The sequence below is a fragment of the Podarcis erhardii genome, assembly GCF_964252035.2.
Source record: "Podarcis erhardii genome assembly, chromosome: 9".
In the NCBI taxonomy this organism is placed as follows: Eukaryota; Metazoa; Chordata; class Lepidosauria; order Squamata; family Lacertidae; genus Podarcis; species Podarcis erhardii.
The window spans coordinates 65682151-65695411 of record NC_138512.1 but is presented as its reverse complement, the minus strand read 5'-3'; the positions used below and the strand labels follow the sequence as shown (position 1 = coordinate 65695411).

The 13261-nt window shown below is 45.4% G+C and overlaps 1 protein-coding gene across 6 annotated transcripts in view; it reads left to right on the top strand.

Moving 5' to 3' along the window:
• The first annotated feature begins 2642 nt into the window (after positions 1–2642).
• The window catches only part of PTPN13 (protein tyrosine phosphatase non-receptor type 13), a 172979-nt gene continuing 162360 nt past the window's right edge, over positions 2643–13261 (top strand). For 3 of the 6 annotated variants that reach the window (XM_081876584.1, XM_081876583.1, XM_081876581.1), the window contains exon 1: positions 2643–3084. The gene's annotated coding sequence lies outside the window, so the exon portion shown is untranslated. The remainder of the gene's footprint in view (positions 3085–13261) is intronic. The other 3 variants (XM_081876586.1, XM_081876585.1, XM_081876582.1) reach the window with 1 other exon arrangement.

The window sequence follows — 13261 nt, the reverse complement described above, 5'->3', positions numbered from 1 at the left end:
AAAACATGGGTCATTTATTCCAGTAAGATTTTACCTGTTCTCCCATCTGCTCTGGGTGCTAGCAGGCTAGTGTTGCGAATCCACCCACCCTTCACATTGACCCAGGACCCACAACGGCCTTGTAGACACAACCCTTTCTTGCCCCTCTGTAATATCAGGCTTCTGTCCTTCATTCCAGCCACTCAGGTAGTCCTGGAAAGAGAACGTCCGTTCCCCTTCTTAACCTTCATCCTGAGGCTATAACACAGTTCTACTTTATTGCGGTAAGAATGACTAAGGTTGTGTATGCAAAGCAGTGCAATGTAAACTGAGCTAGAAAAATATGTATATTGTGGTTACTATTATTATCATTATTATTAGCAATCACTATAATAACTGGATTGAAAAATGATGAATTTTATTGATGAGCTCTTGCTGGTTTTACAGTTATTTCACTGGAATTGTTGAATGGTGTGTTTTCAATCTTGTTTTGATGGTGTATGTCACCTACAGAATGTATTTTATTAGGTGGCTCATAGGTACAAATAATAAAGTAGTAATAATAATAATATTATAATAATTTATTATTTATACTCCGCCCATCTGGCTGGATTTCCCCAGCCACTCTGGGCGGCTCCCAACAGAATATTAATAACAATAAAAAAGCAATAAAATATCAAACATTAAAAACTTCCCTAAACAGGGCTGCCTTCAGATGTCTTCTAAAAGTCAGATAGTTGTTTATTTCCTTGACATCTGAAGGGAGGGCGTTCCACAGGGCAGGCGCCACTACCAAGAAGGCCCTCTGCCTGGTTCCTTGTAGTAAATAACAGCACCATCCATGTGAATTGTGCAGTGCAAAGTAAAAGAGCTAGGCTCCCTGCTCCAACACTTCCAAATTCAACACTGGGAGGGGAATGAAAACAAGAGAATATTAGGCGCGCGCGCACACACACACACACACACACACACACTTCAATTATTGCAAAGCTATAGTTAGTTATTGTAAGGTGGTATCTTGTAATAAAGGGACGCGGGTGGTGCTGTGGGTTAAACCACAGAGCCTAGGACTTGCTGATCAGAAGGTCGGTGGTTCGAATCCCCGCAACGAGGTGAGCTCCCGTTGTTCGGTCCCTGCTCCTGCCAATCTAGCAGTTCGAAAGCACATCAAAGTGCAAGTAGATAAATAGGTACCACTCCGGCGGGAAGGTAAACAGCGTTTCTGTGCGCTGCTTTGGTTCGCCAGAAGCGGCTTAGTCATGCTGGCCACATGACCCGGAAGCTGTACGCCGGCTCCCTCGGCCAATAAAGCGAGATGAGCACCGCAACCCCAGAGTTGTTCACAAGTGGACCTAATGATCAGGGGTCCCTTTACCTTTATCTTGTAATAATTCCCCTCCCCCCAACAATCTACATCTGGGGTTCCCAAACTGTCTGTGAGGAACATTGTGTGCAACAGATGCTATCTCCTTTTAAGAACCTGCAAAGTGAGGAGAGTCAGGAAGTGATGGGGGAGAAGGCATCTTAAAGGAATGGAGAGGATAAGTGTAACCTCCCTTTGGTTGTGTTTACTTTGGTGAGTTTCTCTGAGGAAAAGTTATTTCTTTGGCATGCAGATTTATATTGTAAACCACCCAGTGATCCTCAGATGAAGGGTGGTGTAGAAATGTAATTAATAATAATAATAGTCGCAAACAGCACCCAGAGGATGACATCATAGTCCCAGCTATGAAAAATGTGGCAGTCGCTGCTCCACATCGCTGGTCTCTTCATTTACTGTGTGCAACCAACAAGGTTTTGCCAATGTAAATCCCACTGAATTCAGCGAGGCTTCTTAGCTAATACCCAGAGGTTTTTTTGTTTCAGACTGTATTTTTAACAATAATATTTAGCAATAATAATAAATAACATATAGGAACCAATGTGAAGAATAGCGAGTAAAAACAACAACAAGAACAATAAGCTATTCCTTTTTGTTCTTTGCATAGGCTCCTGTAAATATATATATATTTACAGCATTAGTGGTGGTAATAAAGTAGTAGGAGCCAAGGCAAAGCAGAGAAAAAACCCATATTATATTGTATGTAGGAGCCAATGCAAAGAATAGAAAAGAAAGTATTATACTTATTATTATTATTATTATATGCAGGAGCCAACGCAAAACACAGGAAAAAGTCTCGTATTATATTAAATATAATATATTAGATATTATGTTAAACGACGTTAAATCTTATTTTGTGCACAAGCCATTGCAAAGAATGGAAGATAAAATAATGTCCAGGAGCGAGTGCGAAGTATAGGAAAATAAATTTAAAAAAAACCTAGCTTTATCATCTTGGAAAGATGGGCGGCTTTTCTGGAGCGTTTTGAAAAAGTTAAAGGAGAGGAAGAAACCACGTTGCTCTTGGCGGCGGCGGCAGCAACAACAGCAAGCAGGCCTGGAGGTTGGCTTAGTAACCAGAGAGCGGCTAGACCTGCCAGGGCCCCAGAACGGGGCGGGACAGGAGCGAGAGAGCGAGCGGGAGACGGGATCCCATCGAGCTTGTGTCAGCAGCTTCCCCGAGGGGCGTGAGTGGCTGAGAGGCGCGCGGGGGAGGCTGCTTCGCGGCTGGCTACAATGGTTACAGCCCTGGAGAGGCAGCGTTAGGGACGCGCGCGCAGGCACACCGACACAACAAGCGCGCACGCACGCACTCCCGGAGCAGCCGCTTCGGCTGGTGTCGGCAGGAGGAGGAGGAGGAGGGCGCAGGCAGGCGCCGAAGAAAGATCCCAAAGCCCCGTAGCCTTGCCCGCTCGCTCGGGCTCTGGAAACCGCCGCTAACTTGCAGGGAAACTTTGCGCCCTGAGCTGCGTCCTCTTTCGCCAAACAAACAAGCCGGAAGGGGGCTGGGGGGAGAGAGATGGGGGGCTCGGGCCGGTCAAAATAGCAGCCCGGGAAGAGATGCTGGCGACGCCGAAGCCCCGATCCATCGGCTCCCCCTCTCCGGGCTCCTTTGCAGGTTCCAGTTAGCGCCATCGCCGGGGAGCAGAGAGAGCTCCCCATTCCGTGCCCAGGCGCTCCAGGATCGAGGTGTTGCGGTGTTGTTTTTGAACTCAACGCGGCCGGTAAGTGAAGTCGGTGTATGTTGCCTTGGACGGGTGGGAGGCGGCGTCGGCGTCCTGCCCTTTCGCAGCCAACTATTCTCTTTCGAGAGCGCTATAATGCGGGGTGGGTCTGTCCCCAGCTCCAAAATACCCCCCCTCCCCACAAGTACTCCCAAGTCTTTAGTTCGTGTGTGCGCACTTGGCTATCTCTGATAAGGACTACTGAGACCATGATGCGGAGTTGGGCTGCGTGCTGATGGGGGCAAGTGAACGTCTGAAGGGTGGTATGCGTCGGACCCCCCTCCCCTCCCCGTGCTGTGTGCAGGAGGGGGATGGGAAGGCTGGTGGTGGGGTTGCTGTGGATGATAGGGCGCAGCAGGGGCACGGAGCCTTTGGCCCTCCAGATATTGGACTACAAGTCCCATCAGCCTTAACTATTGGCCGCGCAGGCCGGGGTCGATGGCACTTTCAGTTCAACAGCGTCCAGCATGCCGAAGGTTTCCCCACCCCTGGAAGAAATTCCTAAAGCAGACCTTTTTTGTTGTTTGCTTTCTGTACTTTTTAAAAGAGTCGCTGGGAAATTGTGATGGTGTGGAGGCATCAGCTGCAGTGAAAGTGTGTGTCGGAAGGATCAAACTTCTCCCACGTTTGTAAACCACCAAAGGGAAAAGCCATCAAAGTGGTGTGGTTTTGGAGTTGTAAAGAATCTGTTTTCTACATGGATCACCCCCCACGTGGAACATATATAATTGGACTGGGAGGTCAGGATGGAGATAAATGTCTTTGCTTGGTGTTGGGATGAGCATTTGTGAGTGTGAGAGAGATGTGGGACTTTGGTACAGATGGATTTGTTGGAAGGGAAAGGATAAATTTCACAGGGCACATTTTCTTTCCCTGCTCTGTATGTATGTGTGTCTTTTTTCACTCAGCAGGCCTGCCTGCCTGCCCGTCTCTCTCCCTTTTAAATAATTGTGGAAAAATTGTGTCTCATCAGAAGAATGCAAGGGAGGAAAGAGAATATTGATGCAAGCTGTTTTGCTGCTGCTGTTAAAGTTTCCCACAATTTCCTGTCCCAAAACCTCAGCACAGAGCAGAAATTTTGAGGTTCACAAACTGGCAGATGGAGAAGACATTTGGAATAAAACTTGAGCTTTGAAAGTTAAGATGCTAGTGCCCTGATACAAAATTTTTCCTGAGAGAATGATCCGCAGTCACTTCTGTGAAGTATTTTTCTGAGGACTTTGGCCTGCTCACCTTCAATACGCTTACTCTGAGGTAATAATCCTGTTGCCATACAGGTGAGATTGGGAGAGAGGAGGAGGAGGAGATTTGTGGGAGAAAAGTTGGAAATCGAGGGAGAAATCTGCTGGGGAGTGCTGAGAAATAATATGGGTTTCATTTTTGATATTTATCTACCTGTAATCAACACCTCCGCAAAACCACAGCGTAATCTCTCCTCTCATATTGGCGAGTGTGTCATTCTCCCTAAATTGCATGTTTTAAAAACAACAAAGGCAGGACTTACTTCATAGAGAACCGCCAGGAGTTGCTCTGGAGCAGTCTGATTTTGGTTGGGAATTGAAACGGCGCAACCGGTTTTGTGTGTTGGGTGGATCCCGAACTAAAGGCATGGCATCCAAAACTGTGGGGCCACAGGTGGCTGTTGACAACTGGTGTACCTAAAGCATCTTCTTCACGGCACAAATTGGCCGCTTTTCTCCTGTTCTTGAGATATGGCATTGATTGTGATTGCAGCTTGGCTGGGTTTGTTGGAAAGAGAGGAAGCGGGTGGGCTGGGGGTAGGATTTTCTGCTGGTGTTTTGACTGTTTGCATCTGGAGAAATTTGGGGCATACTTAACTAAGCAACTACAGTATTTTAATCCCACAGGACTGATTGACAAGAAAATGTGGTGTATTGTTTTTCGTTCCTTGGTAGGCTTCAGATCTGCATGGGCCAGATCCACATCATCCCATTTACAGCCCACTCACTTTCCCCAGAGAATCTTGTCAGCTTAGTTTCCCCCCATCAAAGTTATAACAGGGGTGGGCTTTGGTAATCTTTCATAATATGGTGCCCGGCATGAGGCCAAAATCTTGTGCGCCCAAATAGGTAAAGGTAAAGGGACCCCTGACCATTAGGTCTAGTCGTGACCAACTCTTGGGTTGTGGCACTCATCTCGCTTTACTGGCCGAGGGAGCCGGCGTACAGCTTCCGGGTCATGTGGCCAGCATGACTAAGCCGCTTCTGGCGAACCAGAGCAGTGCACGGAAACGCCGTTTACCTTCCCGCTGGAGCGGTACCTATTTATCTACTTGCACTTTGACGTGCTTTTGAACTGCTAGGTTGGCAGGAGCTGGGACCGAGCAATGGGAGCTCACCCCGTCGTGGGGATTCAAACCACCAACCTTCTGATCGGCAAGTCCTAGGCTCTGTGGTTTAACCCACAGCGCCACCCGCATCCCTGTACGCCCAAATAGAGCTCATCAATTACGGATCTTTTCTGAATTTAAAATTCCCAGCATCCTTAGCAAACGACAGTTCCCAGGAACCTCTGGGGTAAGTCATGTGCTTTGAATGTGTGGCATGGATCTGCCAGATCTACTTTTAATTACGCTTAGAATATGGGCACCATTGGTGAAATTGGTGGCCAGCTCTCACATGGCAGCCTCTCTCCATCCAGCTCCTTGGATCCTGAGGCTTCTTGGCCATATATGCTTTTGCTTGGGGGCCAGTGTTTAATTTATTTATTTTTAAGTGGGTCTGGGTATAAGGGGGGACTCAGCCCAAAGGCTTCTCCACCTGCAAGTGCCACCCTCCCCCCCCTCAAATTGGCATTACAAAAGATCCCTGAATTTCCCTTAGGCATAATTGGGGCAGGAAGAGACCATAGTTCAGACCAGGTTCTATCCTAACAACTCTCAGCACCGTTAAGAAACCACAGTTCCCATAATTATTCGCCATGGCTATTTAAAGTGGTATGGTAGTGCTTTAAATGTCTAGTGCAGATGGGGCCCTTATCTCAGAAAATGTGGAACTATGCGTTTGCCACCACAGTGTGCAATTTCACTTTGCTTTATGTGCCTCATCTGTACCTTCAGCCCAGTAGCACAAACATTGGAAATATAAATATTTCTGTCCTCATCCTAGCATTTTGTTTACTTACGTGATGTTGATGGGTGAATGGGATTGTATTTGTCTTCCGACTCGATTCAGAGTTTTCAGCCGCAACAGAACAGAAACTAAAGGGTTCAGGATCACTTAGTTTGAACTGGGAAAAGGAGCAGGCAAGGAATGCTAAGTGCTTAGCCACACTTCTTATTGTCCTGCTGTGGGAGGATTCTTTAGCACTCGATCGGAGAAAATTCGGGTTTTCTCTGGATTGATGTTTGCTCCGATTGAAAGCTAAAGTGTGTGCTTGACCTGGAAAAGCAGCAAGGCTAAGGGGAAACATCTCAGACTCATGCCTAGAAAGTGCAGGTCAACCATCTTTTTTTTGGACATTTCTTATTTACAGCACTTTGCTCCTTTCACATGCTTGATCGTACCTTGCTCAAGACCGGCTGTCATTTAACCACAAAAATACCGCTTGCATGTTGCCAAGGTGGTGGTTGTTTTCCTTTTTCACCAAGCAGTTTGCACATCAAACAAGAAGGCAGGAGAAACAAAATGCTGTGGAATGTTGATCCATAATCATTACCATAGTGAAAACATAGGTTAGACAGTTGCAAATAAGTCACAACACTTGGCTGTTAATAATCATCTAATTTCTGCTATTAGAGAAACGCAGAGTGCCAATCTTTACTTCGGGAACAAGGAATCTGTGTTTCCTTCAGATGTTGCTAGGTTTCCATCATTCCTGACTAGTACTGATGGGAGTTGTAGTCCATCAACACACAGAGGGCCGCAGGTTCCCCATCCTTTCTTTATATTGATATTTTGCATCCAGTGTTTATGGGCTGCCCCCAGTTCCATGTTCAGAAGGAATTCTAGAACTCAGGACATACTGTGCACAACTTACTTTGTCCCTGACTTTGCTCAGTTTTTCAATTTCTGTTCTGAGAATCAAAGTATACAGTATGTTCAATGCACATGCCTTCTGTTTTTTTCCTGAATTTATTTAAAGTTTTGAAATGTTTAAAATATTTTTTTATTGCAGATGTGTTTCTTGCCCTCGGCTCATTTGGGAGAAAAGGCGGGATATAAATGTAAATAAACAAATTAAATAAATAAAGGCGCCAGGGGGTTATTATCTTGATCACAACAGTGTGTCCCTTTCCAGCTGCAACTGGGATGGAAACTGGGGGTTCAGCTCCATTTTGCAGCTTAGGAAAAAAGTTCCCATTGGCTGAGCAGGAACGAATTTCCACCGTGTCTCAGGATAGAGTGGATTAAACCCTTCTGCACTGTGGTCAGGATAATAATATCGCCGTGTTCCACTCCCCACTCCCTGGCACATATAATAAAAAGCACAAGTTGCAGTTGCATACTACTTATTAAGTGGTTAAGGACATGAGCGTAGGCAGGGAGGGGCAGTCGCCCCCATACATCAAGTAAAACAGTAGAAATACTTAACTAACTGACTAATCACAACAGTTCTGCCCCTGCAACAAAGGTCCGTCCTTCCCGCTGACAAAAATCCTAGCTATGCCCATGGTTGGGGATGCACAATAGCTCAGTGACAGAACATCTGCCTTGCCAGCAGACGGTCCTCAGGTTCAATCTTCAGGTGGGGCTAGGAGAGATTCTTGCCTGAAACTCTGGTGAGCAGCTATCAGCCAGGGTTGATGATACTGAACTACAGTGGTGCCTCGCAAGACGAAAAGAATCCGTTCCGCGAGTCTCTTCGTCTAGCGGTTTTTTCGTCTTGCGAAGCAACCCTATTAGCGGATTAGCGCTATTAGCGGCTATTAGCGGCAAAGCGGCTAAGCGGCTCTTAGCGGCTTAGGAAAAGGGGGGGGGAGCGGAAAAAAATCACAAGACTCGCAAGACGTTCTCGTCTTGCGAAGCAAGCCCATAGGGAAATTCGTCTTGCGAAGCGCCTCGTAAACGGAAAACCCTTTCGTCTAGCGGGTTTTTCATCTTGCAAGGCATTCGTCTTGCGGGGCACCACTGTATGTGGACCAATGTCAAAACAAAACAAAAAAATTCCTTCCAGTAGCACCTTAGAGACCAGCTAAATTATTGGTATGAGCTTTCGTGTGCATGCACACTTCTTCAGATACCAACACGGCTACCTACCTGTACATGGACCAATGGTTTGACTTCTTCCAAAGTGTAACATGTAGTTTGGCTCCAAAAGAGGGGTGTGGTGTTTGTTTGTTTGTTTGTTTGTTTGTTTGTTTGTTTGTTTTAGTAAGATGTGCTGTGGTGGCCCCAGATGAGAGAGAAACTTTCTTTATGGCAATACTTTCCAGGATGGTTTTGTAGCTAACGGTTTATTATGGTATAAGCTTTCATGACTTAAGAGTCCATCAGGCCTCCTGTCTTACAAATATCCCCTTAACTCAGGCATAGGCAAACTCGGCCCTCCAGCTGTTTTGGGACTACAACTCCAATCATCCCTAGCTAACAGGACCAGTGTCAGGGATGATGGGAACTGTAGTCTCAAAACATCTGGAGGGCCGAGTTTGCCTATGCTGCTGAAAATAGCTGCTTGCAATAACAGGCTACATGAGCGCAGGACCAGACCCTGCAGCGAACCCAGTGGTCAGCTTTGTCCCTGTATCTTCTTATTGCAATACCATCAGCCATGTCAGGGTCTGCTTCACCTGTTCATCTTCATCTTCCAGAATAGTATCATAGTGTTGGAAGGGAGCCTGAGGATGGTCTAGTCCAACCCTACAGGAATCGAACTAGCAACCTTGGTATTGTTAGCACCATGCTCTAACCAACTGAGCTATCCAGGCTGATGCGTGCTATCACCTGCCAGCAATGCCCTTCTGTCCTACCGATGGAGGGCAAACAGATCAATCTCTGTGCAAAGGAATAAATGGACACAGATCTAACACAGCAATTGGCAGCATTCAGAAACCAATAGGAAAATATTTTCGTTTCCCAGGATCCTTCAACAAAGGAACTTCAAAGGGAGGCTCCACCATGAAATTGTCAATGAGAACTTATCAGGGAGCTTGATATTATTTGCTTAGGTCTGAATTGAGACAATGGTGTTTTTCCTCTCACTCCAGGTGTTAGACCTAGGGTGATTATGTTATCTGCTGCTAATAAGGCTGTGTGTATCTGGTTTACTTTTGAGCTTTGCATAGAATTGTGACAGAATACATACCTATTGCCTTTCCTGGTCATTTTGCCTCCTGTATATATTATGTTCCCCAACTATATGCCCATTTTTAATATTTGCCATATGAAGATAGTGACTTATGAATGTGATGAAGTGTTCATGAAAGCTTATGCTACAGTAAATCTGTTGATCTTTAAGGCGTCATAAGACTAGTTTAGTGTTCTTTGCTCGTGTTTTATCAGCTTTTCTTTCTGTAAACAAGTAAAAGCATGAATGGAAGATGCTTTCCCCTAAAGATGTAGTAGACATTCGCTGGAAAAAATGTGGGCAATCCAGACTCTTAATCTCAAGGTTTGTGGGTTTGAGTCCCATGTTGGGTGAAAGATTCCTGCATTGTAGGGGGTTGGACTAGATGCTCCTTGCGGTCCCTTCCAGCTCTACAAATCTATGTTTCTTTAATTTAGAAGTGAGGACCAGGGCCTGATCTTTCAATTTGACATATTAGGTGCTGATACAGCTGTGGTAAACATGATGTGTGGTTTTTTTCATAATGGGTGAAGCCATTCTCAGTAGGAAAGCATGGAGGAGTCTAGGTAGGAGGTTATGATCCCATGCATGTTTACTTTGAAATAAGTCCCACTTGAGTTCAGCTGTACTTACTGGCAAATACAGTGGTACCTCGGGTTAAGTACTTAATTCGTTCCGGAGGTCCATTCTTAACCTGAAACTGTTCTTAACCTGAAGCACCACTTTAGCTAATGGGGCCTTCTGCTGCTGCCACGCCAATAGAGCACGATTTCTGTTCTCACCCTGAAGCAAAGTTCTTAACCCGAGGTACTATTTCTGGGTCAGTGGAGTCTGTAACCTGAAGCGTATGTAACCCGAGGTACCACTGTATAGACTCTAAAGTGGTGCTTCAGGTTAAGAACAGTTTCAGTTCAATTCAGACCTCCGGAACAAATTAAGTATTTAACCCGAGGTACCACTGTATAGGATTTGTAGAGGTAGAAGTAACTGACTACAAAGATACACAAATATGCTTATTAATCAACACTTCAGCCTTTATATATAAACTTTTTTTAGACATTACTTAACGCTTGAAGGTGACCTTCACTATCATGAGGACTTGAAACCTGATTAAAAATAATAATTACAAGGAGCAAGAATTATGAAAGGCGGAAGTGGCAGTTTCCTAACTCCAGGCATCTTCCGAAATAATATTGGCTCCATGGGATGCTTTGAAGCAAGTTCTGAATGGAGACATAAACAGAAAATGTTTAATTGGAGCTGCCCTTCCATTTAGATTTTTCAGGAATGCTTCTGACAGCTCCTCCTTACATGAGCATGCTGAAAGAGTCCTTAGGGATGACCAGTTCGAGCATAACATTTTCCACCTGTTTGTGCCATGGAACCAAATGTTGTGCGGGAACTGGCCTTCCCTTTTGATTTTTAATGAAAATCAGTTTATTAAATTCCCATAGTGTGTTCCCAAGCAAGTGTGTCTCATTTGAGGTGGGGAAATGATAAAAGAAACCTTGCAACTGCCTTATCAGTTTCTTGTATGGTATTGAGCAACCCAAGTGATATTTCTTGCAAGCGAAATGTGTTTCTTTATTCAGGGTGAATTTTATTCTGCAAGGCATTTCTCTCCATATCAGATTGTAGAGTCTCTAGCTATTTACAAATATGGCAGATCTGCCTTAAGATATAAAGCCTTAAGGTAGAACTTGAAGCAAGGTGTTTCTTGGTCTCAGCTCTGTGAGAGAAATATAAATCGAAACTGACACGACTTGTTTCCCTGCTGGAAGGTGACTTCTGAAAGTATTTTTTTTTTACACATTATATAGTAGCAAATTCAGGTGTGTCACTGAATAACATGGAGCCACAGCCAATCTTGACTTCTTGTTAGGTGTCAATCTTGTCAGGAACTGCTCAACACTTCTCTATGTGTTGAACTTTGTACCTGTAGCTTCTCTGGGAGAAATTCCTCCTGATCTGACCTAGTTCCACCTGTCCAGCCTGGCCATTGGCTCTTCCATGGGTAGGAATTGGAAGGGGGGGAAGGACTTAATTTTTTAGATGAACCTTCCTTGGCAAAACAAGGTCTACTGAAGTGCTAGCATACAGTAAGCCCACAATTTATGTGAGGGCAAATTTCCGGGGATTGCACCTAAAGCCAACATTGCATATAGTCTAAACACATGAGGTTCAATGGCGGGTGGGATTGCCAAAGTTTTCTTTCCTGGATGCCTGCCATCTTTCTTCCACCTTATTTTAATTTTAATTTTTGCCAACAATGTAAAGCTGAATGCACTCAACTTAAATGTTCATGAGTCTTCCTCTTGGTTTTGACTCTGAGCTCATTCTCTGACCTTGCCTTCTGGTTGGCCTCATATCCCGCTTTCTCTCTTGGCTCCCAGTTCCTCACTCCTGGCACCCTGGACCACTGCCCATGGCCTGACCCTGATGCTGGTGTATGTGATGTACACCAGGGGTGAGGAACCTTAGGCCTCAGGTGGGAGTTCCAAATGTGCCCCCACAAGCTTCTCTAGCTGGCTCTCCCCAGGCCACAACCCCTCTCAGTATGGCTTTGCACTGTGCTTAAACGTTTTTGACTGGTTGCAATGTTTCCTTAATGAAATATACTCTGAGTCGAGTGTGGATTTCATGCTCTTTATTCAGCTCATAGTAGTGAGGAAGAATGGAAGTTCCCCCAGAATGTCTGCTTTATATACATTATTTACACAATGAGCCCCATGTGATTGGCTAATTCCAGTATTCTGCTGTAGGCCAATCAGGTTGCGGATTCACTTCCACCTGGAGCTGGATTGGGTGGCTCCTGTGCACCAATCAGACTGCTACATTCTGGGTCCTATTGTTCTAGGACCAATCAGACTGCTGCATTCTGAATCCTACTCAGTACATAACACTTAACCTCCCTTAATGCCTCTCACTTGACCGGGAGAGGTGTGCATAAAGTGAAATTTACATTCATTGCTCTGCCCACATTTCCCTCCCTCTGGTTCCACCCACCCCATCTCAGAAGATTGCCAGAAGGGAATGGGGCCCTCAGACTGAAAAAGGTTCCCTACTCTGATACACACTTTTCCAGAATACAAATTTGCCCTCACTTGCTGATCACATTTACACTTGGAAAATAATTTGTTATATTTCTAATAAATAAATGTAACACTTGGAATACCTCAGAAGCGAACGAGTGATTATGAATCTGACCTGATTGTGTGTCAAAACTGTATAGAACCTATCCTTGTGAAAAAATTCAACAAGTGCCCACCTGCCGAGTCATACAGTGGTACCTCGGGTTAAGAACTTAATTCGTTCTGGAGGTCCGTTCTTAACCTGAAACTGTTCTTAACCTGAAGCACCACTTTAGCTAATGGGGCCTCCTGCTGCTGCTGCACCAGTTTCTGTTCTCATCCTGCAGCAAAGTTCTTAACCCGAGGTACTATTTCTGGATTAGCGAAGTCTGTAACCTGAAGCGTATGTAACCTGAAGTGTATGTAACCCGAGGTACCACTGTATTTTGTTGACTGTGCTGAGCTGTGGGACCGGTGGCAAGCTATTTCTGTAAGACAGTAAGCCCTCTTTAGGTGTCCAGCCTGGACATGTGAACCCATTAAGGAGTCAGATAGTGGTGGCTTGTACCATTTGGAGCTGGTACAATCAAAAGCAGGGAAACCAACAGTAAGTGGATTCAGAGCCAACTAATGTGCCCCCCATCTTACCTGCTGCTGAATTCTGCAAGTGCAAAACTGGGACCAAGGAGGAGAAAGGGGGACAGCTAAGGCCACTTCTCTGGGCTGCTTGTAAGTAAGAAGGCAGACAGGTGTGTGCTGGCTAAAGGTAGACTGAGATTGCTGGGGCAGTGCCCTATTCATCCTGATGGACCAGTCTCCTGCCAAGGAAGACATGCATAGCCCCTGCCATATGCCGGGCC